The 26,286-nt window shown below is 46.7% G+C and overlaps 1 long non-coding RNA gene and 1 other non-coding gene across 5 annotated transcripts in view; both read right to left on the bottom strand.

Annotated features, from left to right (window-relative positions):
• Nucleotides 1–26,286, bottom strand: part of LOC117980051 (uncharacterized) — a 66,483-nt gene that overhangs the window by 19,180 nt on the left and 21,017 nt on the right. The window contains exons 9-13 of one of the 4 annotated variants that reach the window (XR_008626238.2): nucleotides 23,342–23,465; nucleotides 21,385–21,482; nucleotides 20,851–21,047; nucleotides 19,912–19,976; nucleotides 6,265–7,145 (exon numbers count right to left, since the gene is read on the bottom strand). This is a non-coding gene — a long non-coding RNA (uncharacterized LOC117980051). Of the gene's footprint in view, nucleotides 1–6,264; nucleotides 7,146–19,911; nucleotides 19,977–20,850; nucleotides 21,048–21,384; nucleotides 21,483–23,341; nucleotides 23,466–26,286 lie in introns of those variants that run through there. The other 3 variants (XR_008626236.2, XR_008626235.2, XR_010112757.1) reach the window with 3 other exon arrangements.
• On the bottom strand, nucleotides 2,516–2,622 carry LOC129398431 (U6 spliceosomal RNA). The gene has a single exon (XR_008626254.1). It is a non-coding gene; the product is annotated as a U6 spliceosomal RNA (small nuclear RNA).

Here is a 26,286-nt window from a genome sequence, read left to right as displayed (position 1 = left end):
CACCCAGGCTGGAGTGCAATGGTGTGATCTCAGCTCACTGCAACCTCCGCCTCCTGGGTTCAAGTGATCCTCCCGCCTCAGCCTCCCAAGTAGCTGGGATTGCAGGTATGTGCCACCATAGCCGGCTAATTTTTTTACATTTTTAGTAGAGATGGGGTTTTACCATGTTGGCCAGGCTGCTCTCGACCTCCTGACCTCAGGTGATCCGCCCCCGTCAGCCTCCCAAAGTGCTAGGATTACAGCCATGAGCCAGATGGAGTCTTGCTCTTGTCGCCTAGGCTGGAGTGCAGTGGCACGACCTAGGCTCACTGCAACCTCCGCCTCCCGGGTTCATGCGATTCTCCTGCCTCAGCCTCCAGAGTAGCTGGGATTACAGGTGCCTCCCAACATGCCCAGCTAATATTTTTGTATTTTTGTATTTTTAGTAGAGATGGGGTTTCGCCATGTTACCTAGGCTGGTCTCGAACTCCTGACCTCAGGTGATCCACCCGCCTTGGTCTCCCAAAGTGCCGGGATGACATGCATGAGCCACCACGCCCAGCCTTTTTTTTTTTTAAAATAAAGACGAGATCTCACCATGTTGCCCAGGCTGGTCTCAAACTCCTGGACTCAAGCAGTTCTCCCATCTCGGCCTCCCAAAGTGCTGGGATTATAGGGGTGAGCCACTGTGCCTGGCCTAACCACACAAATTTTGACTCCAGAACTCAAGTGGGATTTCCTGGGCAAGGACATCCCACACAAGTCCTTGCAGTTTGCTCCTGGAAAAGATAAGTCTGTGCTGTCCCTGCAGAGGATAAGTATGCATTTGACCTTCCAGCCTTCATCTATTAATATCCTTTTTCCTGCTGTCTTTGTATTGTATCCTCCACTGTAATAAACCTTCACCTAGAGTATAACTTGATCTAGAGTCACATGGGTCCTTCCAGGGAATCACCAAACTAGTTGTATGCGACCATGAAGACAAGAAATTCTTTTATTAAAACTATGAATTCAAGGACAGGCGTGGTGGCTCACGCCTGTAATCCTAACACTTTGGGAGGTTGAGGTGGGTGGATCGCATGAGGTCGGGAGTTCGAGACCAGCCTGGCCAACATAGTAAAATTCTGTCTCTTCTGAAAATACAAAAAATTAGCCGGGTGTAGTGGTGGGCACCTGTAGTCCCAGCTACTTGGGAGGCCAAGGCAAAAGAATCGCTTGAACCCAGGAGGCAAAGGTTGCAGGGAGCCAAGATTGTGCCACTGCACTCCAGCCTGGGTGACAGACTGAAACACCATCTCAAAAAAAAAAAAAAAAAAAAAAAAAAGGATTCAGCTGGGCCTAGTGGCTCATGCCTGTAATCTTAACACTTTAGGAGGCTGAGGCAGGTGGATTGCTTGAGCCCCAGGAGTTGAAGACCAGCCTGGGCAACTTGGCAAGACCCCGTCTCTACAAAAAATAAAAATCTAGCTGGGTGTGGTGGCGGGCGCCTGTAGTCCTAACTACTTAGGAGGCTGAGGTGGGAGGATCACCTGAGCCCAGGAAGTCAAGGCTGCAGTGAGCCGTGATTGTGCCACTGCACTCCAGTATGGGTGACAGAGTGAGATACAGTCTCACAATAAAATAAAATAAAAATAAAAAACCATGAATTCAATTTTTAAAATTGTTACAAGATTTTAAAAATTATGTTTCATATGGAGTGTTTTTTGGTAGTTTGTAGTTTTCAAGGAATTGGTCCATTTCATCCAACTTGTTGGATTTATATGGGTAGAATTGCCTAGTATACCCTTATTATCCTTTTGTTAGTTTTTTTGTTTTGTTTTGTTTTGTTTTTTGAGACGGAGTCTCACTCTGTCACCCAGGCTAGAGTGCAATGGCACAATCTTAGCTCACTGCAACCTCTGCCTCCCTGGTTCAAGCGAGTCTAGTGCCTTGGCCTCCCGAGCACCTGGGATTAACAGGCGCCCACCACCACGCCTGGCTAATTTTTTTTTTTTTTTCTTTTGAGACAGAGTCTTGCTCTGTCGCCCAGGCTGGAGTGCAGTGACCTGATCTCAGCTCACTGCAACCTCCACCTCCTGGGTTCAAGCGATTCTCCTGCCTCAGCCTCCTGAGTAGCTGGGACTACAGGCACCCACAACCATGCCCAGCTAATTTTTTGTATTTTTAGTAAAGACAGGGTTTCACCGTGTTAGCCAGGATGGTCTCGATCTCCTGACCTTGTGATCTGCCCACCTCGGCCTCCCAAAGTGCTGGGAATACAGGCATGAGCCACCATGCCTGGCCTAATTTTTGTATTTTTAGTAGAGACGGGGGTTTCACCATGTTGCCCAGGCTGGTCTTGAACCCCTTACCTCAGGTGATCCACCTGCCTCCGCCTCCCAAAGTGCTGGGATTACAGGCATGAGCCACTACACCGGCCTTGTTTTGTTGTTTTGTTTTGTTTTGAGGTTTTGAGACAGAGTTTCGCTCTTGTTGCCCAGGCTGGAGTGCCCTGGCACGATCTAGACTCACTGCAACCTCCTTGTCCCAGGTTCAAGCGAATATGGAACGCAACACAAATTTGCATGTCATCTTTGTGCAGGGGCCATGCTAATCTTCTCTGTATCTTTCCGATTTTAGTATATGTGCTACCGAAGCATGCACAATTTTTGTATTTTTTGTAGAGATAGGGTCTTGCCATGTCACCCAGGCTGGTCGCAAACTCCTGAATTGAAGTGATTCGACCACCTCGGCCTCCCAGAGTGCTGGGATTACAGGCATGAGCCACAACACCTAGCCTCAAATGGAAATTTTAAAACAAAAATACAATAACAAAAATTTAAAACTCACTAGGTGGACTCAATTAACAATATGAAGGTGAGGAAGAGTCAGTAGACAAACGTGGATTGATAGAAAGCACTCAAACTGGCCGGTCAAGGTGGCTCACGCCTGCAATCCCAGCACTTTGGGAGGCTGAGGTGGTGGATCATTTGAGGTCAGAGTTCGAGACCAGCCTGGCCAACACGGCAAAGCCCCGTCTCTACTAAAAATACAAAATTAGCCAGGCATGGTGGCACACGCCTGTAATCCCAGCTACTCAGGAGGCTGAGGCGGGAAATTGCTTCAACCTGGGGAGGCAGAGGTTGCAGTAAGCTGAGATCGTGCCATGGCACTCCAGCCTGGGCAACAAGAGCAAAACTCCATCACACACACACACACAAAAAAAGTGCTGAAACTGAGGCCGGGCGTGGTGGCTCATGTCTGTAATTCCAGCACTTTGGGAGGCCAAGGTGGGTGGATCACCTGAGGTCATGAGTTTGAGACCAGCCTGGCCAACATGGTGGAACCCCGTCTCTACTAAAAATACAAAAATTAGCCAGGCTTGGTGTTGACTGCCTGTAATTCCAGCTACTCAGGAGGCTGAGGCAGGAGAATCGCTTGAACCTGGGAGGCGGAGGTTGCAGTGGAGCCGGGATCGTGTCACTGCACACCAGCTGAAATGACAGAGCAAGACTGCATCTCAGAAAAAAAAAAAAAAAAAGAAAAAAAAAAGATCAATGGGATTACTTGGTGTGTTTCTGTTTCTTTCAGGGAAATTTATCAGAAGAAAGAGAAAGGATATTTCAGTTTTCTCTGAAAAGCTGATTTTGAAAAGAGCCCTATATCTTATACATAATTTCCCCATGATTCTCCAGAATTCTAAAAAGGGAAGCACATTGTTAATGTTAAAAGGTTTTTTCCTAGGGCTATTTTTGGACTGGACAGAAAAGCAGAATAGTTTGTGTTTTGTGTGGACTTCAGAGTGCATTGAAGACTGTAAAATAACCAATCTTGTTAGACATCTGTATCCAAAGTCACAGCACTCCAAGCATAGTATAACCCTTGTATATTACTAAAGACTATCCCATTGTTATGTTTTTGCCTTTTTTTTTATAAACCGGCTTTATTGAGACATAATTTACCGACAATAAGTTCTACATATTTGAAATATCAAGTAGATGACTTTTATCAAAGGTATAAAACATTTTCACCTCCTTCACTCCCCTTTACAGGCAATCTCCCTTTCACTCCCCACTCCAGGCAACCACTCATCTGATTGCTCTCTCTATAGGTTAACTTTGCCTGTTCTAGAATTTCATGTAACTAAAATCACACAGTATGTGCCCTTTTGTGTTTAACACGTCTCACTGAGCACAATGTGAGATTCACTCACACTGCATGCATCAGTAGGTTCCTTTTTATAGTTGAGTAGAGGTTTTGGTCTGAACATACCACAATTTATTTATTCTCCTCTTGATTGACAAAAGGGTTGTTTAGGATTTTTTGGCTAAGTAAATCTCTTTTGAATGTTATTGGACTAGAATTTTTTTTTAATTTTATTATTATTATACTTTAAGTTTTAGGGTACATGTGCAAAACGTGCAGGTTTGTTACATATGTATACATGTGCCATGTTCGTGTACTGCACCCATTAACTCGAGATGGAGTTTTGCTCTTGTTGCCCAGGCTGGAGTGCAGTGGCATGATCTTGTTTCACTGCAACCTCCACCTTCCAGTTTCAAGCGATTCTCCTGCCTCAGCCTCTCGAGTAGCTAGGATTACAGGCACCCACCACCACGCCCAGCTAAATTTTTGTATTTTTAGTAGAGACGAGGTTTCATCATGTTGGTCAGGCTGGTCTCAAACTCCTGACCTCAGGTGATCCGCCTGCCTCGGCCTCCCAAAGTGCTGGGATTATAGGCGTGAGCCAGCGCACCTGGCCATGTTTTTGCTTTTATGAGATATTCATTGGAATTAGAATTTGTTTGATGCCGCTTCAGGATATCAGTAATTATTAAAAGAAAATGTGACTTTTTAACAAAGCAGTCCAGGAATACATTGTAGAGAAAAAAGATGACTGCTTAAAATATGGCTATGGTTAAAATGTTGTCTATATTAAGGAACCTTTGTGAGATCCCCGACATCATTGTGAACACAATCTTTTGTGATTATGTTACATGATTTTCATCTTTTTTCAATTTATCTAAGTGCTTGGCCATAAAGACACAACTGACCACACTTAACCCCTCTTGAAGACATTTTTAAATCTCTACATGAATACTAACTCCAACATATCTATCTTGTTTTTACCACAAGCATTTTGAAAAAGCAGAGTAGGCCAGGTGCAGTGGCTCATGCCTGTAATCCCAGCACTTTGGGGGGCTGAGGTGGGTGGATCAGCTCAGGTCAGGAGTTCGAGACCAGCCTGGACAACATGGTGAAACCCCGACTCTATTAAAAATACAAAAATTAGCTGGGCATGGTGGCAGGTGCCTATAATCCCAGCTACTCAGGAAGGAGGCTGAGGCAGGAGAATCACTTGAACAATCCGGGAGGCAGAGTTTGCAGTGAGCCGAGATCTCACCATTGCACTCCAGCCTGGGTGACAGAGCAAGACTCTGTCTCAAAATAAAAATTAAATAAAAAAAAGAAAGGAAAAGAAAAATCTGATGAATGGGGAAAATCTATACGTATTCTTAGAAAAAAAATGCTTTTCAGGGCTGGGCGCAGTGGCTCACACCTGTAATCCCAGCACTTTGGGAGGCTGAAGTGGATAACCTGAGGTCAGGAGTTCAAGACCAAACTGACCAACATGGAGAAATCCTGTCTCTACTAAAAATACAAAATTAGCCAGGCATGGTGGCACATGCCTGTAATCCCAGCTACTAGGGAAGGCTGAGGCAAGAGAATCACTTGAACCCGGGAGGTGGATGTTGCAGTGAACCAAGATTGCACCATTGCACTCCAGCCTAGGCAAAAAGAGTGAAACTCCATCTCAAAAGAAAAGGAAAAAACGCTTTTCAAATTTTTGCATTTCTGACAACTGGATGTCCCCACCTGCCAACCAGTCCTGTGGCCCCCACTCAGGAACTGACTCAGCCCAAGAGGACAGCTTTAATTCTCTATGATTTCATCTCCTGCACCCAACCAATCAGCAGGCCCCCTATCCTAGCCCCTTGCCCACAACACTATCTTGGAAAAATCCCTCATCTCCAAGACGTTAGCAAGATTGATGTGAGTAATAACTCCATCTCCCACGTGGCATAGCTGGCTTCGCATCAATGAAACTCTTTAATGCCATGGTCTTCAGTGGATTTTGTTTGTGTGGTAGTCAGGAAGAACCCCTTGGGCCATTACAAACATGGGGACATTGTAGAGGACCATTTTAGGGACCCCATTCTATTGAGTGCCATGAATACAGAAAAAATTGTGATTCCATTTACATGTTTTAGAAGTGAGAGAAACTCCAAATATGATATGGTCAAGTTGTGCAACAGAATTCAGAATTTATTCAATATTACAGTGTTTATATCACAGAGAACACCTTTGTCATTTATACAGGCAGTTTTCCCTGGGGCTCACATGCTATTGAACACTGTAACGTTTATTTTGGAGAGAATCCGTGGAGATGGGGGAGGCATCGTCAACATTCCAATGCAGCATCAGCTAATTCACATGCAACAAAGAGTCTATCAACGCAGAAATGTGCAAGAGCTTTTGGAAAAGTATAGCTCATTCAACATCAGAGAATTCACAATGGAGGAAAATCGTATGTGTGTAATGGACGTAAAAATGCTTTGAGATGGTGCCCAGAGCTAATCAGACATTCTGGGATTTTGTAGCACAGAGGGGCCTTGTGAGTATAATGGATGAGGAAGAACCTTCAATCAGAGTTCCATACTTAGACAATATCAGCTAATTCAGGTGGGACTTAAAATGGTCATACGTAATGAAGACGGAAAACTCGGGGAAGCATGGGGAATATGGAATGTGAGATCATCCACACTGGAAAGAAGTCTTAGGAGTACAATGAGTGTGGAAAATCACTTGGGGACAAGTTTAGCTTTCTCATCATTGGAGAATTCACACACAAAAAAGGAATGAGCTTGGACGGATCATGGGAGAACTTTCAGGCACTAATCAGGTTAATTCATCCCGGAGAAAAACCTTGATGATGAAGAAGGGGAAAAAGTCTTCCAGTTTTTTTCCTTATTGGATTTCAGAGAATCCTCAGTGACATATAGAGAAACTTGCTGGAGGAATTCAGGGTTTATTAAGATTCACATTAAAACATTAATCCCATTAAAGTAGGAGTTCAAACTTTTTTGCTTCTTTCACCCCAATCAAAGTTTTCATTCCTTACGTCTCTGTTGAGGGAATGAAGCAACAGGCAAAAATCAATGGTGCACTGGCTTTGCCTTTCAAAACATTACACAATATGTGGGGTGCAGAAGGACAGCATTGAGAGGTGCTGGGTTTGGTGCCAGAATATGGCAGTTGCAAATTCTAATATCATCACAACACACTCATAGGTGGGCCCCATATATCTGATGAACTTCCAGGGCCACATCTCTACAAATGCTGAAGATTATGTGGAGATGGGAAAATGCAGCTGCGGGTGCTTTTTCTCCAGGTCTGAGTAAAATGAAATAGTGGGTATTTCTAAGATACATTAGGAGGATGCCAGTTTCTCTTTGTTTCATATTTTCAAAAACAGAGATTTAAAGAGGATGGGCTAGAGCTCTTACGTTCAGCTTCTTATTCCATAAGGGAAGAATCAGGCGTATTTCTTGTGTTGAAGCAACACACACACACACACACATACACACACACACACACATGCACATGTTGTTTGGCAAAAGTCAGACCAGAAGAAAGCTTCTCTCCTACCAGCCTCATTCCTTGGCCTTGAACCAGCATTCTAAGTCTTCCAATACATCCTTGTCTCTCCCTACAGTAACTCTCCCATTGAGTTCTGTTTTTGTTTGTTTTTTGAGAAGGATTCTTGCTCTGTAGCTAGGCTGGAGTGCAGTGGCACAATCTTGGCTCACTACAACTTCTGCCTCCCAGGTTCAAGCAATTCTCCTGCCTCAGCCTCCCAAGTAGCTGGGACTACAGGCATGTGCCAACACGCCAGGCTAATTTTTGTATTTTTAGTAGAGACAGGGTTTCAGTATGTTGGTCAGGCTGGTCTCAAACTCCTGACCTCTTGATCCACCTGCCTTGGCCTCCCAAAGTGCTGGTATTACAGGCGTGAGCCATCACTCCTGGCCCATTGAGTTCTTAATAGAAGTGAGTTAGGTTTTGTAGATTTTTGGCTCCTAGCTTTGCTTAGAGAAGCCAGAAAGAGGCGCAGTGGCTCACACCTAGAATCCCGGCACTTTGGGAGGCCAAGGCAGGCAGATCACAAGGTCAGGAGTTCAACACGAGCCTGGCCAACATGGTGAAACCCCATCTCTACTAAAAATACAAAAATTAGCCAGGTGTGGTGGCATACACCTGTAATCCCACCTACTGGGGAGGCTGAGGCAGGAGAATCGCTTGAACCTGGGATGCGCAGGTTGCAGTGAGCCGAGATCGCACCACTGCACTCCAGCCTGGGAGACAGAGTGAGACTCCATCCTAAGAAAAAAAAAAAAAAAAAAGAGAGAGAGAGAGAAGCCAGAAAGAAAATGTAGGAAAAAAGAGGAGAGGCAGGGGAGATGAGGAATGAACAAAGTTGCAGAGGGGGTGGGGTGGGGGGCGGTGGCTATGCACATGGAGAATGGCAACTGAGGACACCTTATTCCTGAGAACTAAGGTGGCACTAAGGTTGATGGCTAGAGAGTAACTGAAAGGCCTAGTTCCCGCTAGGCCAGTTTAGTTCCAGCTGCCATCAACTTTTTCCAGTTAGTTCCCTTGCTCACACTCAAAATCTCAGGCATTAAAGCCCCACTGAGTTACCACAATTCATCGAGTCCTGTTTTAGAAGATGTCTAAGACTGGGCAAGGTAGCTGACACCTGTAATCCTAGCACTTTGGGAGGCCAAGGTGGGTGGATCATGAGGTCAGGAGATGGAGACCATCCTGGCCAACATGGTAAAACCCTGTCTCTACTAAGAATACAAAAAAAAAAAAAAAAAAGTTAGCTGGGCATGGTGGCACTTGCCTGTAATCTCAGCTACTTGGGACCCTGAGGCAAGAGGATTGCTTGAACCAGGGAGTCAGAGGTTGCAATGAGCCGAGATCGCACCACTGCACTCCAGTCTGGCAACAGAGCAACTCAGTCTCAAAATGAAAAAAGAAGATGTCTGGAACTTGCATGAATATCTTTCTTTCCTTGTCTGTGTCCCCTAGGCCTTGGGGTTAGGACTCTGAGCTGGGATTCCTCTGTAGGCTAAGACCAATCCTGATTCTTATTCCCTCCACATGAGCAATAATTTGATTTCTAATGTCTAAACTTAGGTTGATTTTCCATTGGGAGTTACAGCAACAGTCACGGGGTTCTGAGAAGGGGTGAGGGATGCTTTAGGCTGCAGGTAGCAGAAATCTGCCTAGAAAATAAAGACACATGACTTACAGATCAGTAAGACTGGAAGTGGGGGTTCCAGGATAGGTATGGTGGCTCAACACTGCCATGGAGGACATAGGCTCTGCCATCCTCAGTATGTGGGCTTTTCCCCTTGGTCTTGTTGCCTCGTGGTCTCAAGATGGTCCCAGCCATCTCGCCATATGTTTTTGTTTTGTTGTTGTTGTTGTTGTTGTTGTTGAGACGGAGTCTCTCTCTATCACCCAGGCTGGAGTGCAGTGGCATGATCTCGGCTCACTGTAACCTCCGCCTACAGGTTCAAGTGATTCTCCTGCCTCATCCTCCGAAGTAGCTGGGATTACAGGCATGTGCCACGACATCCAGCTAATTCTGCATATTTAATAGAGACCAGGTTTCACCGTGTTAGCCAGGCTGATCTCAAACTCCCAACCTCAGGTGATCCACCCACCTCGGCCTCCCAAAGTGCTGGGATTACAGGCATGAGCCACGGTGCCTGGCCCACAATTTTTGTATTTTTAGTAGAGACGGGGTTTCACCATCTTGGCCAGGATGGTCTTGAACTCTTGACTTCGTGATCCACCTGCCCTGGCCTCTGAAAATGCTGGGATTACAGGCGTGAGCCACCATGCCCGGCAAATGGGATGGCGTGCTGCATGGGCTGGAAATCCCTCTACGTTCTAGCAGCACAGCTAAGTCACCCACCCACTTCTAAGCCAACTGACAGCAAAGGGAACAAGTGGCAAACTGGCTGCAATGACACCCACAGGCAGGAGGTCCCCCTGGGATGGCTTCTCTCGGCCCTTTTTGGAGTCCCAGCTCAGTTCCTGCCCTGTCCTCCTTTATCCTCTCGCCAAAACCAAGCTCATTTTCCCTCCACGAGGGGATTTTCTCCATAGCATAGCTTATTTTGGTTTTGCTTCAATCGCCAAGTTTCTTCTCCGGTGTAATTCTGGCCAGCGCACTGGTCTGACCAGGCCCTACTTGCCCTTAGGACATCTTGTTGCTCATTGATTCTACTGTCTGGTTTTTCCACTCCAATTTCCAAAAGGGGCCATCTGACTGGCCTGGCTGGCTTTCCCTACATTTGTGAGCCAGATGACTTCAAAAATCACTGGCCAGCCTGTATGTGATCCTGGTCCACTGAACTATATATCTGGGGGCTTGCGGGGTGGCAGAGAGGCAGGGTCACATGGTGTGACACAGCTGCCTGGGCAGCGGTTTCCATGGAGGGGCTGGGGGTAGCACAGGTGATGGTGCAATGGTGTAGGGTATCCATAGAGGGTTCTCAGAGCCCAACAACTGTACGAGATGACAAGGCTACTCTGTCAGGGAGAGAGACCACATGGAAGAACATGAGGCATCAGTCATGTGACTGCAAAAGCCACTTTGGACATTTCAGCCCCAATAGCTGTGGAGGAGAGGAGACCTCAGACATAGTGGGGCAGAAATAAACTGGAACACAAGACTCACGGAGCTGAGGGCATCACCACAGATTCTTGAGTCCCAGCGGCCTCAAGGCTTCCATGGCTCAAGAATGTCCCCCAATTCCCACAGCAGAAATTCCAGTTGCTGCAGGTAGAAAGCTTGAGTTCTCTGATGAACATGGCTTTAATAGTGATTGGAAGTGTTTCTTGCCTACTGGATTTAGGATGTTGGGAAATTTTTTTTTTTTTTGAGACGGAGTCTCATTCTGTCACCCAGGCTGGAGTGCAGTGGCATGATCGCGGTTCACTATAACCTCTACCTCCCAGGTTCAAGCGATTCTCCTGCCTCAGTCTCCCGAGCAGTTGGGACCACAGATGTGCACCACCATGCCTGGCTAATTTTTTTTTATTTTGTTTTTGAGTTGGAGTCTTGATCTGTTACCCAGGCTGGACAGCAATGGTGTGATCTCGGCTCACTGCAACCTCTGCCTCCCGGGTTCAAGTGATTCTCCTGCCTCAGCCTCCCAAGTAGCTGGGATTACAGGCATGCACCACCACACCCGGCTAATTTTTGTATTTTTAGTAGAGATGGGGTTTCTCCATGTTGGCCAGGCTGGTCTCAAACACCTGACCTCAGGTGATGTGCCCACCTTGGCCTCCCAAAGTGCTGGGATTACAGGCATGAGTCACCACGCCCGGCCTTGGGAAACTTTTTGTGGCTTTGACAGGCTGAAGAAGGAACTGTGGAGGCAGGACTATTTCAAGATGGCCCTGTTACAGACAGAAAATGGGCTGGTTCTTCCAGCAAATGGAATTTTAAAATTCTTCAATGGAAAAATGGGAACTTTTAGAAACATGGGTGATGGGCAGAACTGGATTTGAACCCCTGCTCTTCTACTTACTAGCTGCATGACCCTGGGCAAGTTATTTAGCCTCTTTAAGTCTTATTTTTTTTCGTTTGTAACAAGAGGATAGAAACACACCTCTTTCACAGGGTTGCTGGTAGGACTAAATGAGATACTGCATGGGAAACAATTGGCACCACTGGCCCAGGACACATGATGGTGACTGCGATTGTGAGTCACTTATGCACTTGGCAAGTGAGGGCCAAAGGCTCAGTGAGAGACCCAGCTAGAGCTTCAGGGCACTGGCTTGGCTCTTCTTAACAGGGATCTGGTGCCCTCCATGGTGGGGACTGGGGATGGGGTAGGGGTGTCTTTACAGCTCTCCATCTAGATCCAGTTTCTTGAGCAACTTCATAGAAGCCTCTCATTTTATTTATTTATTTATTTATTTATTTATTTATTTATTTATTTATTTATTTTTAGATGGAGTCTAGCTCTTGTCACCCAGGCTGGAGTGCAATGGCTTGATCATGGCTCACTGCAACCTCCGCCTCCCGGGTTCAAGCAATTCTCCTGCCATAGCCTCCTAACTAGAATTACAGGCCTGCACCACCATGCCCGGCTAACTTTTGTATTTTTTTGTAGAGACGAGGTTTCACCATGTTGGCCAGACTGGTCTTGAACTATGGACCTCAAGTGATCCACCTGCCTTGGCCTCCCAAAGTGCTGGGATTATAGGCATGAGCCACCATGCCTGGCCCTCTCATTCTCTTTAGAATGGCCTTTGCTACCCCCATGGGGATGCCTAGCTTCTCCAATAGCCTTCACCTGGTCTTTCTTCCTCCTCTCTTTATTCCTCCTCTTTCTTTCTCTCCTACTCTCTCTCTCTCTCTCTCTCTCTCTCTCTCAGGGTCTTGCTCTGTCACCCAGGCTGGAGTGCAGTGGTATCACAGCTCACTGCCACCTCGAACTCCTGGGCTCAAGCAATCCTCCTACCTCAGCCTCCTGAGTTGCTGGGATTACAGGCATGCTCCACTACACCTGGCTAATTTTTAAATATTATTGTTTGCAGAGACAGGGTCTTGCTATGTTGCCCAGGCTGGTCCAGAACTCCTGGACTCAAGTGATCCTCCTGCTGTGACCTCCCTAAGTGCTGGGATTACAGGTATGAGCCACCATGTCCAGCCAGGTTATTAATGTCAATCTCCGTCACCTCCACCTGTTTTTGTAATTTCTTATCCAATTTGGCCTGGAGATCATCATCAGAGGAGGGATTTGAGAGGGTATTCTTTTTTTTTTTTTTTTTTGAGATCGAGTCTCATTCTGTTGCTCAGGCTGGAGTGCAGTGGCACAATCTCGGTTCGGTGCAACCTCTGCCTTCCAGGTTCAAGTGATTCTCCTGCCTCAGCCTCCCGAGTAGCTGGAATTACAGGTGCGCACCAGCATGCCTGGCTAATTTTTGTGATTTTAGTAGAGACAGGGTTTCACCATGTTGCTCAGGCTGGTCTCAAACTCCTGGGCTCAAGCAATCTGTCCACCTTGGCCTCCTAAAGTGCTGGGATTACAGGCATGAGCCTCTGCGCCTGGCTGAGGATATTCTGGAGGCTCACTGTAAATGGCATTCCAGCTATACAATTCCAGGACTTGAGCAATGAAGCCAGCAACCAGCTGTCTCCTGTGGCCTGTAGAGAACTGGGTAAATACACGAGCCTCTGGTAAGCAGACAGAGAGGCAGCTGGCCAGGGAACTCCCTTTCCTTCTCTCCTGAATGCTCAATGACCTGCTGACATGTTCGGCAAGTCAAAGTTCAGCAGTGTGGAAGACGTGGCTTTCTAGGAAATGCAGTTCTCACAGGCAGCGCCAACACTAAGAACTAGTTCTTACCATCTGTGTCAAGATAACAAGAATTTTAACTTACTAGGTTTTTTTTTTTTTTTTGAACGAAGTCTTGCTCTGTCACCCAGGCTGGAGTGCAGTGGTGTGATCTTGGCTCACCGCAACCTCCACCTCCCAGGTTCAAGCAGTTCTTCTGCTGCAGCTTCCCAAGTAGCAGGGATAACAGGTGTGTGCTACCACACCCAGCTAATTTATGTATTTTCAGTAGAGTTGGGGTTTTACCATGTTGGCCAGGCTAGTGTCCAACTCCTGACCTCAGGTGATCTGCCTGCCTCGGCCTCCCAAAGTGCTGGAATTACAGGTGTGAGCCACCGTGCCTGGCTAGTAACTTTTAAAGTTAGAAGGGAGCTCCAAGGCTATATAAAACTCTGGACTTGGCTGGGCGTGGTGGGTCACGCCTGTAATCCCAGCACTTTGGGAGGCCGAGGCAGGTGGGTCATGAGGTAAGGAGTTTGAGACCAGCCTGGTCAACCTGGTGAAACCCTGTCTCCACTAAAAATACAAAAATTAGCCGGGCATGGTGGCACTCACCTTTAATCCCAGCTTACTCGAGAGGCTGAGTCAGGAGAATTGCTTGAACCCAGGAGGCAGAGGTTGCAGTGAGCCGAGATCATGCCACTGCACTCCAGCCTGGGCAACAGAGCAAGACTCCATCTCACAAAACAAAAACAAAAAAAACTCTGGACTTGCACACAAATTTGTTCCCTTTCAGAGGAGATTGACATTTCACCACCAACAAAAGGTGAGAGGCCTTTTCTGTCCTGTGTCCTTGACACCCAGAACTTAGCCATATACCAATGGGATGATGTCCTCCCCAGGGGCAGGAGCAGACCCAGGTGGGACATTTCAGCACAGTCCTTAAGGTCTGTTCTCCTCGCTACCTCCAAAAACTCCTTGGCTGCCTGGGAACCAGAGTGCAACATTCATTCAACAGATACTGAGTGCATACCTACTACGAGCCAGATGCTAAGCTGGGCACTGTGGACACAGAGACAGGCCTAAGGCATAGCCTTGCTTTCAGAGAGCCCCAGGTTCACATCGAGGGTGGTCCCTGAGCTGGTCATACTTAACTAGGACTGTGAATGCACAGCTCCCCAGCAATGGTGACTTCTATTTTTTTTTTTTTTTTTTGAGAGCAGTCTTTCTCTGTTACCCACGCTGGAGTGCAGTAGAATGCTCTCAGCTCACTGCAATCTCCACCTCCCGGGTTCAAGCGATTTTAGTGCCTCAGTCTCCTGAGTAGCTGGGATTACAGGTGTGCACCACCATGCCTGGCTATTTTTTGTATTTTTAGTGGAGATGGGGTTTCACCATGTTGGCCAGGCTGGTCTTGAACTCCTGACCTCAGGTGATCTGCCCAACTTGGTCTCCCAAAGTGCTGGGATTGCAGGTGTAAGCTACCACCGCACCTGGCCAACAACACTGACTTCTTGCTTGTTCCTTGCCTTTCCATCCCCAAAATCGTTCCCAGGGCCTAGCGTAATGCAGGGCAACTAGCAACAACTCTCAGGCAGAGCTGAAGCTGTGGAGACCAAGCATCGACCACCTTGGCTAATGCGGCTGGCCTGCCTGGGGCTGGAGGTTGGGAGGGGAGGAAGAGGTGGCAGTAAGTATAAGATCACCTTCCTCCCCGTGTGACCTTCAAGGGGCAACCACCCTGAAGAAGGCGGGCTACATCTTCAGTGGAAGGTAAATGACCTGAACAACAAACCCATCTGCCTAGATGACATCGTCACAGTTATAAGCAGTCTGCCTGTCCACACAGTCCGCCAAGCCACCCTGAGTGTCTCAGGGTTCAAAGGATTCTTGGACCATCCAGAGGACAAGGGGCGGCCCCTCTTCAAAGATCTCTCAGTCTGCTTCAGAAGAAAAAGTCATCAAAAGATAATGAAGGGCTAAGTGTGGCATGAGTGTTAAACGGGTTTCACAGGCAGTGCATTCTCATGAAGGGAAGCAGGGGAGCAGGGCTCCAGGCTCACAGCATCCCAGGAAGGCTTCAGGGAACAGGTGGGCTTTGGGCCAGGCTTAAAGGATGGGCAGAATGCGGAGTGGCAGGGGTGGGCACCCCACTGCATTCCAGGGGGCGCTGACCATCAGCAATGACATGGCACTCAGAATAGAGTTTGGGCTAAGCACGGTGGCTCATGCCTGTAATCCCAGTGCTTTGGGAGGCTGAGATGGGAGGACTGCTAGAGCCCAGGAGTTCAAGAGCAGCCAGGGCAACACAGTGAGACCTCATCTCTATAAAAAATTTAAAAATTAGCCAGGTATGCTGGTGTGTGCCTGTAGTTCCAGCTACTCAGAAAGCTGAGGTGGGAGGATCACTTGAGCCCAGGAGGTCAAGGCTGCAGTAAGCTATAATCATGCCACTGCATTCCAGCCTAGAAATGCAGAGCAAGACCCCATCTCTTAAAAAAAAAAAAAAAAGGTACCACTTTGGGGAAATTGCAGACTCTAAGCCTAAACTCTACTGGCCTGATACACATGGCAAAACACTTGGTCAGGATTTGCAGTAGAATATCAAAGAACTCACAGGGCAGAGGAAAGCTTCAAATATTATGAATGAGGGAAAATTTCCATTCATCTCATAATTCATACTAGAGAGACTCCCAGTGAATGGCACCAGTGGAGGAAAATCCTCAGACGGAGGCGAGCTGTTATTGGAGATGCGAAAATCACAGGGGAGGACAAAGCATAGAAGCGCATGGAACCATGTCACAGCTTGCACCTGAAAGCATCACACGGGAGAGAACCTGCATCCTCAATGAATGGCGTTCCAAAAAAGCGCAACCGCATCAAGCATCAGACAAGCCATTCTGAGCTCAGTCCTTGCAATGTAATGAATTGGGGGTGGTAATCATTTGAGAAGAAATCAGCCCTTACTCATCAGCCAATGGTTCCGACTGGAGAGAGGGCGGGTGCTCATCATGGATGATGAAGCTCTCGGGGTGCTCCGATCACATATAACAAAGGAGGCTGCAGAAGGGGCCTGAGGAGGGCTGTCAGGGGGTCCTAAGGGTACACGTGACATAAAACGTTCACAAGAGGAAAACATTTCAGATGAAAGGGGCAAACTTAGAAAGTGATTTCGGGCCGGGCACAGTGGCTTGCACCTGTAATCCCAGCACTTTGGGAGGCTGAGGTGGGGCAGGGGGAGGGGAATCACTTGAGGCCAGGAGTTCATGACAAACCTTAGCAACATAGCAAGACCCCATCTCTACCAAAAATAAAAAATAAATCAATAAAAAATTTTTAAAAGCTTTTTTTGGAACTTGTCCTCTTAGAACCAGGAATGGCTGTGGGGAACGCAGATACCCTTCAGAGGAGTTTGCTCAGAGGACACAATTGTGCACATGTGATCCTTGGGGTGACTTGCAGGGGTACCCTCATGCCATGCAGAAGAATCCAGCCCAGCAGTTCTCAAAGTTTCCTTTTCCCACAGAGCTATACATTTTCTTTATCTTCCCTCCTCCTTCCTCTTTGTCCTTTGGTAAAGTCCAATGTCAATGTTTCTGTTCCTTGTCGTTGCCTTGGGAGGGTGTCCTGGCACCTGTGTGTTCACATGTTCTCTGCCTGGCCTGCCTATCAAGAGGCTGGTGGCAGGCCAGACACAGTGGCTCACCCCTGTAATCCAGCACTTTGGGAGGCCAAGGCGGGCAGATTGCCTGAGGTCAGGAGATCAAGACCAGCCTGCCCAACATAGTGAAACCCCATCTCTACTAAAAATACAAAAATTAGCTGGGCATGGTGATGCATGCCTGTAATCCCAGCTATTAAGGAGGCTGAGGCAGGAGAATCACTTGAACCAGGGAGTTGGAGGTTGCAGTGAACTGGGATTGCACCACTGCACTCCAGCCTGGTGACGGAGTGAGGCTCCGTCTCAAAAAACAAAACAAAAAAACCCAGACATGGTGGTGGGTGCCTGTAATCCCAGCTACTTGAGAGGCTGAGGTGAGACAATCGATTTAGCCCAGGAGTTTGAGATCAGCCTGGACGACATAACTAAATCTCATCTCTACAAGGATGAGGTGGGAGGATCACTTGAGCCCAGGAATTTGTGGCCAGCTTGGGCAACAAAAGAAGACCCCATCTGGCCAACATGGTGAAACTCCGACTCTACAAAAATGAGCTGGGCATGGTTGACATGCATGTGTAGTCCTAGCTACTTGGGAGGTTGAGATGGGAGGATCGCTTGATCTCAGAAGGCCAAAGCTATAGTGAGCTGTGATACCATCACTGCACTCCAGCCTGGATGACACAGGGAGATTCTGTCTCGAAAAGAAATATATATTTAATCTCTGTCCCTGGTTCCTGGCACAGAGCTTCTAAAGCTCTTACAAAGACCTCAGTGATAGATGTGACAGGAACATCTTTTGTTTTAATATTTGGTCTTGGTCCCAGGTTTCTAACACAAGAGCCTCTAAGAATTTTGGGATCTCCAGCATGGTAAGAATGCATTTGGGGATGTTGTTGAGATGACTGGGTGACTGCAAGCTCCTAGATTTCTTCAGGAGGAGGGCTGATTGCCAATGGAAGCAACCACATGATTAGACACTTGGAACTTTCAGCCTCATGCACTGAACTCCAGGAGGAAGAGGGGCTGGAGACTGCCTTAATCACCAACGGCCAAAGATTTTATCAATCAGGCTTGCATAATAAAGCCTCCATAAACACCCTGAACAGGGTTTGTGGAGCTTCCGGGGTTGCTGAACACAGGAGATGCTGGGAGGGTGGCATGTTCAACAGAGGGCATGGGAGCTCTGTGCCCCTAACTTACCTTGCCCTGGGCATCTTTCTTTTTTTTGAGATAGGGTCTGGCTCTTTTGTCCAAGCTAGAGTGGAGTGGCACAATCTCAGCTCATTGTAACCTAAGCCTCCCCAGTCCCCAGCTCAAGGTGTCCTCTCACCTCAGCATCCCTAGTAGTTGGAACTCTAGGTGCACACCACCACACCCGGTTATTATTATTTTTTTGTTTTTTGTAGAGACAGGTTTTCACCATGTTGCCCAGGCTGGTCTCAAATTCCTCAGTTTAAGCGATGTTCCCACCTTGGCCTCCCAAAGTTCTGAGATTACAGGCGTGAGCCACTGCATCCAGCATGTACGTCTCTTTCATTGGCTGTTTCTGAAATGTATCCTTTGCAATGAACCAGCAATAGGAGATGAACTGGCCAGATGCGGTGGCTGACATCTGTAATCCTAGCACTTTAAGAGGCAGAGGTGGGAGGATCACTTGAGACCAGGAATTTGTGGCCAGCCTGGGCAACACAACAAGACCCCATCTATACAAAAAATAAATTAGCCAGATGTGGTGGTGCAGGCATGTAGTCTCAGCTACTAGGGAGGATGAGGTGGGAGAACCACTGGAGCCCAGGCAGTCAAGGCTGCAGTGAGCTATGACTGCACCACTGCACACCAGCCTGGGCAAAAAAATAAGACCCTCTCTCTCAGAAAAAAAGAAAATAAACTGTTTTTCTGAGTTCTGTAAACTGTTCTAGCAAATAATTAAACCCAAGAATAGAGTTATGGGAACCCCCGATTTGTAACAGGTTGGTCAAAAGTACAGGTGACAACCAAGGACTTGCCATTGGCATCTGAAGTGAGGATGGTCTCGTGGGACTGAGCCTGTAACTTGTGGGGTCTGTGCTAACTCCAGGCAGTGTCAGAATAAAATCATGGGATACCCAGTTAATATCCAGAGCACTGGAGAATTTGGTGTAGAAACTCCATACATACATTCAGTCGGAAGAGTGTGAGTAGAGACAAACATGGGCTTTTCTGTCACCTGTCTACCTGCTTAACTGCATAGGAGAGGCAATACGTGGTGCTCATGAACAAAGCAAACATTAAAGTCAGACCAGACCCAACATTTGACTCAGTCTTAATATCCAGGTGAGCTTGGGCAAATCATTCATTATTCCTAAGGCTTCATCACTCCATTCATAAAATGGGGATAACTGTGGCACCTACCTGTGATTCTGTGAGAATTAATGAAATATTATGCTTGGGGTTATTGTGATCATTCTATTCCAAACTATTTGACAAGGACAGTGATGGATGATGACATCAAAAAATCAGAAACTGCAATGAGGTCTCTCAGGCAAAATTCCATACAAGCAAATTACTGTCTCTACAAAGCATTTCTGCCACACCTAATTCACCATTCCCTGAACAAAATATGCCATCTTCGTTGTTCAGGTCTGTACAGTGCTGGTTTCCCTTCCCGGGCAGTTTGCGCTATCCCATCCCAGCCCATTCCCCATCCCTCCACCTCCCCCTTCCCTCCCCACTCTCATACAACTCTTCCTCATCTTTCAGGACTTGGCTTCAATGTTACCTTAACTGGAAGCTTCTCTCACTCTCCAGAAGAGCTTCCCATTGCACTTGATGCATGCACTATTATTTGATCATTTTTAACTTACAGTCCAAATCTTTTTGTACCTGAATAACATGTTGCCCAGTCAGTCTCTCTTCCTGGATTCAGAAGTCTTTCATGGTAGATCCAGCTGGAAGTGACAAAAAGACATCTTTTGACATAAAGGGATGACACAGACAGACGTAAGTTCTTAAACGTCTTAAATGTTATGTGAAAATTAAACAGAATTCAAAGACTTGTGGGGAACACTTAGGAGGCAAAGTTACTGGGAATGTCATAAAGGGTTAATTTTTTTTAAATTTAATTTAATTTAATTTTATTTTATTTTATTTTTTGAGACAGTCTCATTCTGTCACCTAGGCTGGAGTGCAGTGGTGCAATCAGGCTCACTGCAGCCTTGACCACCTGGGCTCAAGTAATCTCACTTAATTTTTATTTGGTTTAAGAAAGTCTTGGTTGAGGGTGGTGGCTTATGCCTGTAATCTCAGCACTTTGGGAGGCTGAGAGAGGTATATTACTTGAGGCCAGGAGTTTGAGATCAGCCTGGGCAATATATTAAGACCCTGCCTCTACCAAAAAACAGAGTGAATGTGTGGAAGACAATTTTTCCACAGATTGGGAGTGAGGGAGTAATTTCAGGATGATTCAAGTGCATTACATATATTGTGCACTTTATTTCTATTATTACTACATAGTAATATATAATGAAATGATTCTACAACGCATTATAATGTAGACTCAGTGGGATCTCTGAGCTTGTTTTCCTGCAACTAGACTGTCCATCTGGGGTGATGGGAGACAGTAACAGAATATCAGGCATTAGATTCTCATAAGGAGTACACAACCTAGATCCCTCGCATGCACACTTCACAACAGAGTTTGTGCTCCTATGAGAATCTAATGCTGCTGCTGATCTGACAGGACATGGAGCTCAAGTGGTCATGCAAGCGATGGGAGGGGCTAGAAATACAGATGAAGTTTCCCTTCACTCGCCTGCTGCTCACCTCCAGCTCTGTGGCCCTGTGGTTGGAGACCGCTGCTCAAGGGCATTCGAAAGGATCCATCCCATGCCATTCTTCAGAGTCATCTTTACTGCTGCAGTGGTCAACCTGTAGCACCCCTAAGCTCGCAGGACATATGCTTCAACTGGCATTTCACAATCAACACTATGTGGTAGCTTGAGTCATTGTGAGGTCACTTCCTGGAAATCACCAGCATTCCATACCCCATTAGCAAGGAGCTCAGCACTGCTCCTTGGATAACCAAACCTATTCCCAAATCCCATCTGTGTGCGTCTATCTCCTGGTACCCTTCCTAGCATCAATTCTGTATTTGTAGGAGTCCAATCAGGAGACACAAACCACTCAACAGTTTAAACTAGAATGAGCAAGGTGGCTCACACCTGTAATCCCAGCACTCTGGGAGGCCAAGATGGGTGGACTGCTTTGAGCTCAGGAGTTTGAGAACAGTCTGGGAAACATGGCAAAACCTCGTCTCTACAAAAAACACAAAAATCAGCTGGGTGTGGTGGCACTTACCTATAATCCCAGCTACTCGGGAGGCTGAGGCAGGAGAATTGCTTGAGCCTGGCAGATGGAGGCTGCAGTGAGCAGAGGTTGTGCCACTGTACTCCAGCCTGGGTGACAGTGTGAGACCCGGTATCAAAAAGAAAAAACGTATATATATGTAAATTTAATATAAAAAGTATTAATTTCGGCCAGGCACAATGGCTCATGCCTGTAATCCCAGCACTTTGGGAGGCCAAGGCAGACAGATCACCTGAAGTCGGGAGTTGGAGACCAGCCTGACCAGCATGGAGAAACCCCATCTCTACTAAAAATACAAAATTAGCTGGGCATGGTGGCACATGCCTGTAATCCCAACTACTCGGGAGGCTGAGGCAGGAGAATTGCTTGAACCCGGCAGGTGGAGGTTGCGCTGAGCCGAGATAGCGCCATTGCACTCCAGCCTGGGCAACAAGAGTGAAACTCCATCTCGAAAAAAAAAAAGGTATTAATTTTTACAGAGGATCAGCACAATGAGGGACACACTAGCAGAAAGTAAAGACAACTCTAGAGAATATGGAACTAGCAGAGGCCAGGCATTGTGGCTCATGCCTGTAATCCCAGCAATTTGGGAAGCCTAGGCAGGAGGATCGCTTGAGGCCAGGAGTTGGAGACCAATCAGCGCTAAATAGTGAGACTCTGTGTCTACCAAAAAAAGAAACATTAGCCAGGTGTGGTGGTGGTGCACACCCGTAGTTCCAGCTACTTGGGAGTCTGGGGTGGGAGAATCCCTTGAGCCTGGGAAGTCTACACTACAGTGAGCCAAGATTGTGTCACTGCACTCCAGCCTGGGCGACAGAGTGAGACCCTGTCTTAGAAAGAAAAAAGAAAAGAAAGTGTTAATCCCCCTATGGGAATCTCCTCTTCTCCTGCCCTCTCTGGAACCTCACTTGTCAGTTCTTCCTCCCACTTTCCTGTATCTTTAACCTATCCCCCACTTTTAGCTCCTTCCCATCATCATTTAAATTACTCAAACTTCTTCTGTTTTAAAAACCTCTCCCTAAACTCAGTGAGAGGTATCCTGCACACCCATTGAGCCATCTGCTCTCCCTGGTGCCTTCTCTACAGCAGCCTGAGCCATGTCTCTAATCCATGAATCTCATCATGTTACTCCCCCATTTACATCACTTCTCCTTGCCTCAGGGATTAAGTCCAAACTCCTTAACAGCCCCTGCTCTGCCCTGCCTTGCAAGGCAGCCTCACTGCTTGCCCCTCTCCATTTCATCTGCTATGGAGTCCAACTGAGCTTCATCTGCTCCTTGAACGCCCACTCCTTCTCCTCTGGGAGTCTCTGAAGTGGGTGATATCCTCTGCTTATAATATGCTTCCCCTTAAACCTCTACTCTCTTCCTAGCTAGCTTCGACTCCTCTGTCACTTGTCTGCTTTGGCATCACCTCCTCATAGAAGACTTCTTTGACTCCCAAGATTCTCAGGAGCATGGCAGGTGAGGTGCTCCTCCCATGAATGGATGGAGATTAGGGAGTGTGTGTTATTCATGCTTAATTCACCAATGCTTAGCTGAGTACCTGGCATAAAATAGTTACTGTGGTGGCCAAAGTAATAACCCCCACCGCCGCCACCAATTGCTCATGTCCTATGTTACACAGCACAATTACATAGGAAGGGGGAATTAAGAGTGCAGATAAAATTAATGTTGCTCATCAGCTGACCTTAAAACAAGATTATCCTGGCGTATCTAGGACAGCCCATGTAATTACAACCATTCTTTAAAACCGGAAGAGGGAGGCAGAAGGTTAAGAACCAGAGACGGTGGGCACAATGGCTCATGCCTGTAATACCAATACTTTGGGAGGCCAGGGCAGGAAAATCCCTTGAGTGCAGGAGTTCAAGGTCAGCCGTGGCAACATACTGAGGCCCCATCTCTACAAAAAAATAAAAACAAAATTCACTGAGTGTCACGATGCTTACCTGTAGTCCCAGCTACTGGGAAGGCTGACATGGTAGGATTGCTTGAGCCTGGGAGTTTGAGGCTACAATGAGCCATGATTGGACCACTGAACTCCATCCTAAATGACAGGGCAAGGTCCTGTTTCTAAAGAAAAAAAGGACATTGGAATCAGGGTCCTCTCCATCCTGAGGTGCCTACAAGGCATCTCTCTCTGCAAACGAGTAAACATCACCCTCCAACTCCTTACAGAGTGGAGCAGCAGGAAAACTCCTTCACCTCATTTCTGTGCTGCTTGGGAGGCCTGGACAGCCCAATAACCAGCTCCTTGCTGATGAAGCAATCAGGAAATGGCTCAAGTTGAGCTAAGGAGAATTTGGATCCTTCTTTTGGTTCTCAATAGGCAGGGTAGGGGCCAGGCATGGTGGCTCATACCTGTAATCCTTGCACTGTGGGGGGCCAAGGTGAGAGGATTGCTTGAGGCCAGGAGCTCAAGACCAGCCTGGGCAACATAGCAAGACCTGGGTGGCATACACCTGTGGTCCCTACTTCTTGGTAGGATGAGGTGGGAGGATTGATCACTTGATCCCAGGAGTTTCAGGCTACAGTGAGCCATGATCACACCACTGCACTTCAGCCTGGGTGACAGAGCCAGACCATGTCACAAAAAGTTAGAAAGAAAAAAAAGAGAGGGAGAGAGACTATACACAGGCACCACCACGTTTGGCTAATTTTTAAATATTCTGTAGAGACAAGGTCTTGCTAGGTTGCCCAGGCTAGTCTAAAACTCCTGGCATCAGGCTGGGCATGGTGGCTCATGCTTGTAATCCCAGCACTTTGGGAGGCTAAGGCAGGCAAATCACCTGAAGTCTGGAGTTCGAGACCAGCCTGGCCAACATGGTGAAACTCTGACTCTACCAAAAATAAAAAAATTAGGTGGGCAGTAGTGGCGTGTACCTGTAGTCTCAGCTACTCGGGAGGCTGAGGCAGGAGAAATCACTTGAACCTGGGAGGTGGAGGTTGCAGTGGACCCCATCACTGCACTCCACCCTGGGTGACAGAGCGAGACTCTGTCAAAAACAACAACAACAGCAACAACAACAACAACAAAAACAAAAACAACAACAACAAAAAAGACTCCTGGCATCAAGACATCTTCCTGTCTTAGCCTCCCAATGCCCTGGGATTATACTGTTTCCTATAATTGAAGACACTTGTTCTTATACTGCTTTAAGGTATAAAGGAAAAAAAAAAAAACAGATAATGGCAAATGTTGGTGAAGGCCGGGCATGGTGGCAGCCTGTAATTCCAGAACTTAGGGAGGCTGAGGTGGGCAGATCACTTGAGGCCAGGAGTATGAGACCAGCCTGGGCAACATGGTAAAATCCCATCACTACAAAAAAATATAAAAATTAGCCAGGCATGGTGGTGTACACCTGTAATTTTCAGCTACTCAGGAGGCTGAGATAAGAGAATCACTTGTGCCTGGGAGGTCACGGCTGCAGTGAACTGTGATGGCATCATTGCACTGCGGCCTGAGAGACAGAGCAAGCCCCTATCTAGAAAAAAAAAAATGTCAGTGAAGATGTGGAGGAATTGGAACCCACATACATTACTGGTGGGAACATAAAATCGTGTAACCATTTTGTTTGGGTATTTCTTTTCTTGTCATTTTAATTGGATTTTAAAAAAATCAAGACAGGGTTTCACTATCTTGCCCAGCTGGTCTTGAATTCATGGGCTCAAGCCATCCTCCTAGCTGAGCCTCCTGAGTAGCTGGGATTACAGGTGTGAGCCATTGCACCCAACTGGTGTAGCCACTTTAGAAAACAGTCTGGCAGTTTCTCAAAAGGCTAAATGTACAGTCATCCTATAATGCAACAATTTCACTCATAGGCATATATCCCAGACAAATAAAAATATATGTCCGCACAAAAACTTGTACAACAATCTTCATAGCAGCATTATTCATAATGACCAATACATGGAAACAACCCAAATATCCACCAACTGATGAACAAATAATCAAAATGCAGTGTGTCTCTACCATGGAATACTGCCATAGAAGGAATGAAATATTGATACACACTATGACATAAAGGAACTTTGAAAACACTGTGCTAAGAGGGAAAAAAAGCCACAAAAGATCACATATTGTACAATTCTATTTGTCCAGATTAGGCAAATCTATAGTGACAAAAAAATTAATCAATGGTTGCCTAAGGCTGGGGGCGAAGGTAGGTGGGGAGAGTAGGAGGTAGCGGCTAAGGGGTATGGATTTCTCTACAGGATAATGAAAGGTTCTAAAAGTGACTGTGGTGATCGATGCACAGCTCTGTGAATATTCTAAAACCTACTGAATTGCAGATTTCAATAAATAAATCAATTGAAGGGTATGTGAATCATATATATTCTCCATTTGCCTTGTGGTATTTTATTACCTTGTGAAGCATGTGATCTCTGTGACCCACACCCTATTCGTACACTCCCTCCCCTTTTGAAAATCACTAATAAAAACTTGTTGGTTTTGCGGCTTGGGGGGCATCGCGGAACCTGCCGACATGTGATGTCTCCCCTGGACACCCAGCTTTAAAATTTCTCTCTTTTGTACTCTTTCCCTTTATTTCTCAGACTGGCCGACACTCAGGGAAAATAGAAAAGAACCTACATGAAATATCAGGGGTGAATTTCCCCCGATATCACACGGGCTCTTCTCTCACCTGTCTACCTGCTTAACTGCATAGGAGAGGCAATGCATGGTGCTCATGAACAAGGCAAGCATTAAAGTCAGACCAGAATAACATTTGACTCAGTCTTAATATTCAGGTGAGCTTGGGCAAATCGCTCATTAACCCCAAGTCTTCATCATTTTGAGCATATAATGGGGATAACTGTGGCACCCACCTGTTTTTGTGAGGATCAGTGAAATATTATGCTTGATGTTATTGTGATCATGATACTATCCGAC

The sequence above is a fragment of the Pan paniscus genome, chromosome 6 (genome assembly GCF_029289425.2).
Source record: "Pan paniscus chromosome 6, NHGRI_mPanPan1-v2.0_pri, whole genome shotgun sequence".
Classification (NCBI taxonomy): Eukaryota; Metazoa; Chordata; class Mammalia; order Primates; family Hominidae; genus Pan; species Pan paniscus.
Note: the sequence above shows the minus strand (reverse complement) of the source record. Positions and strands in the feature narration are given on the sequence as shown.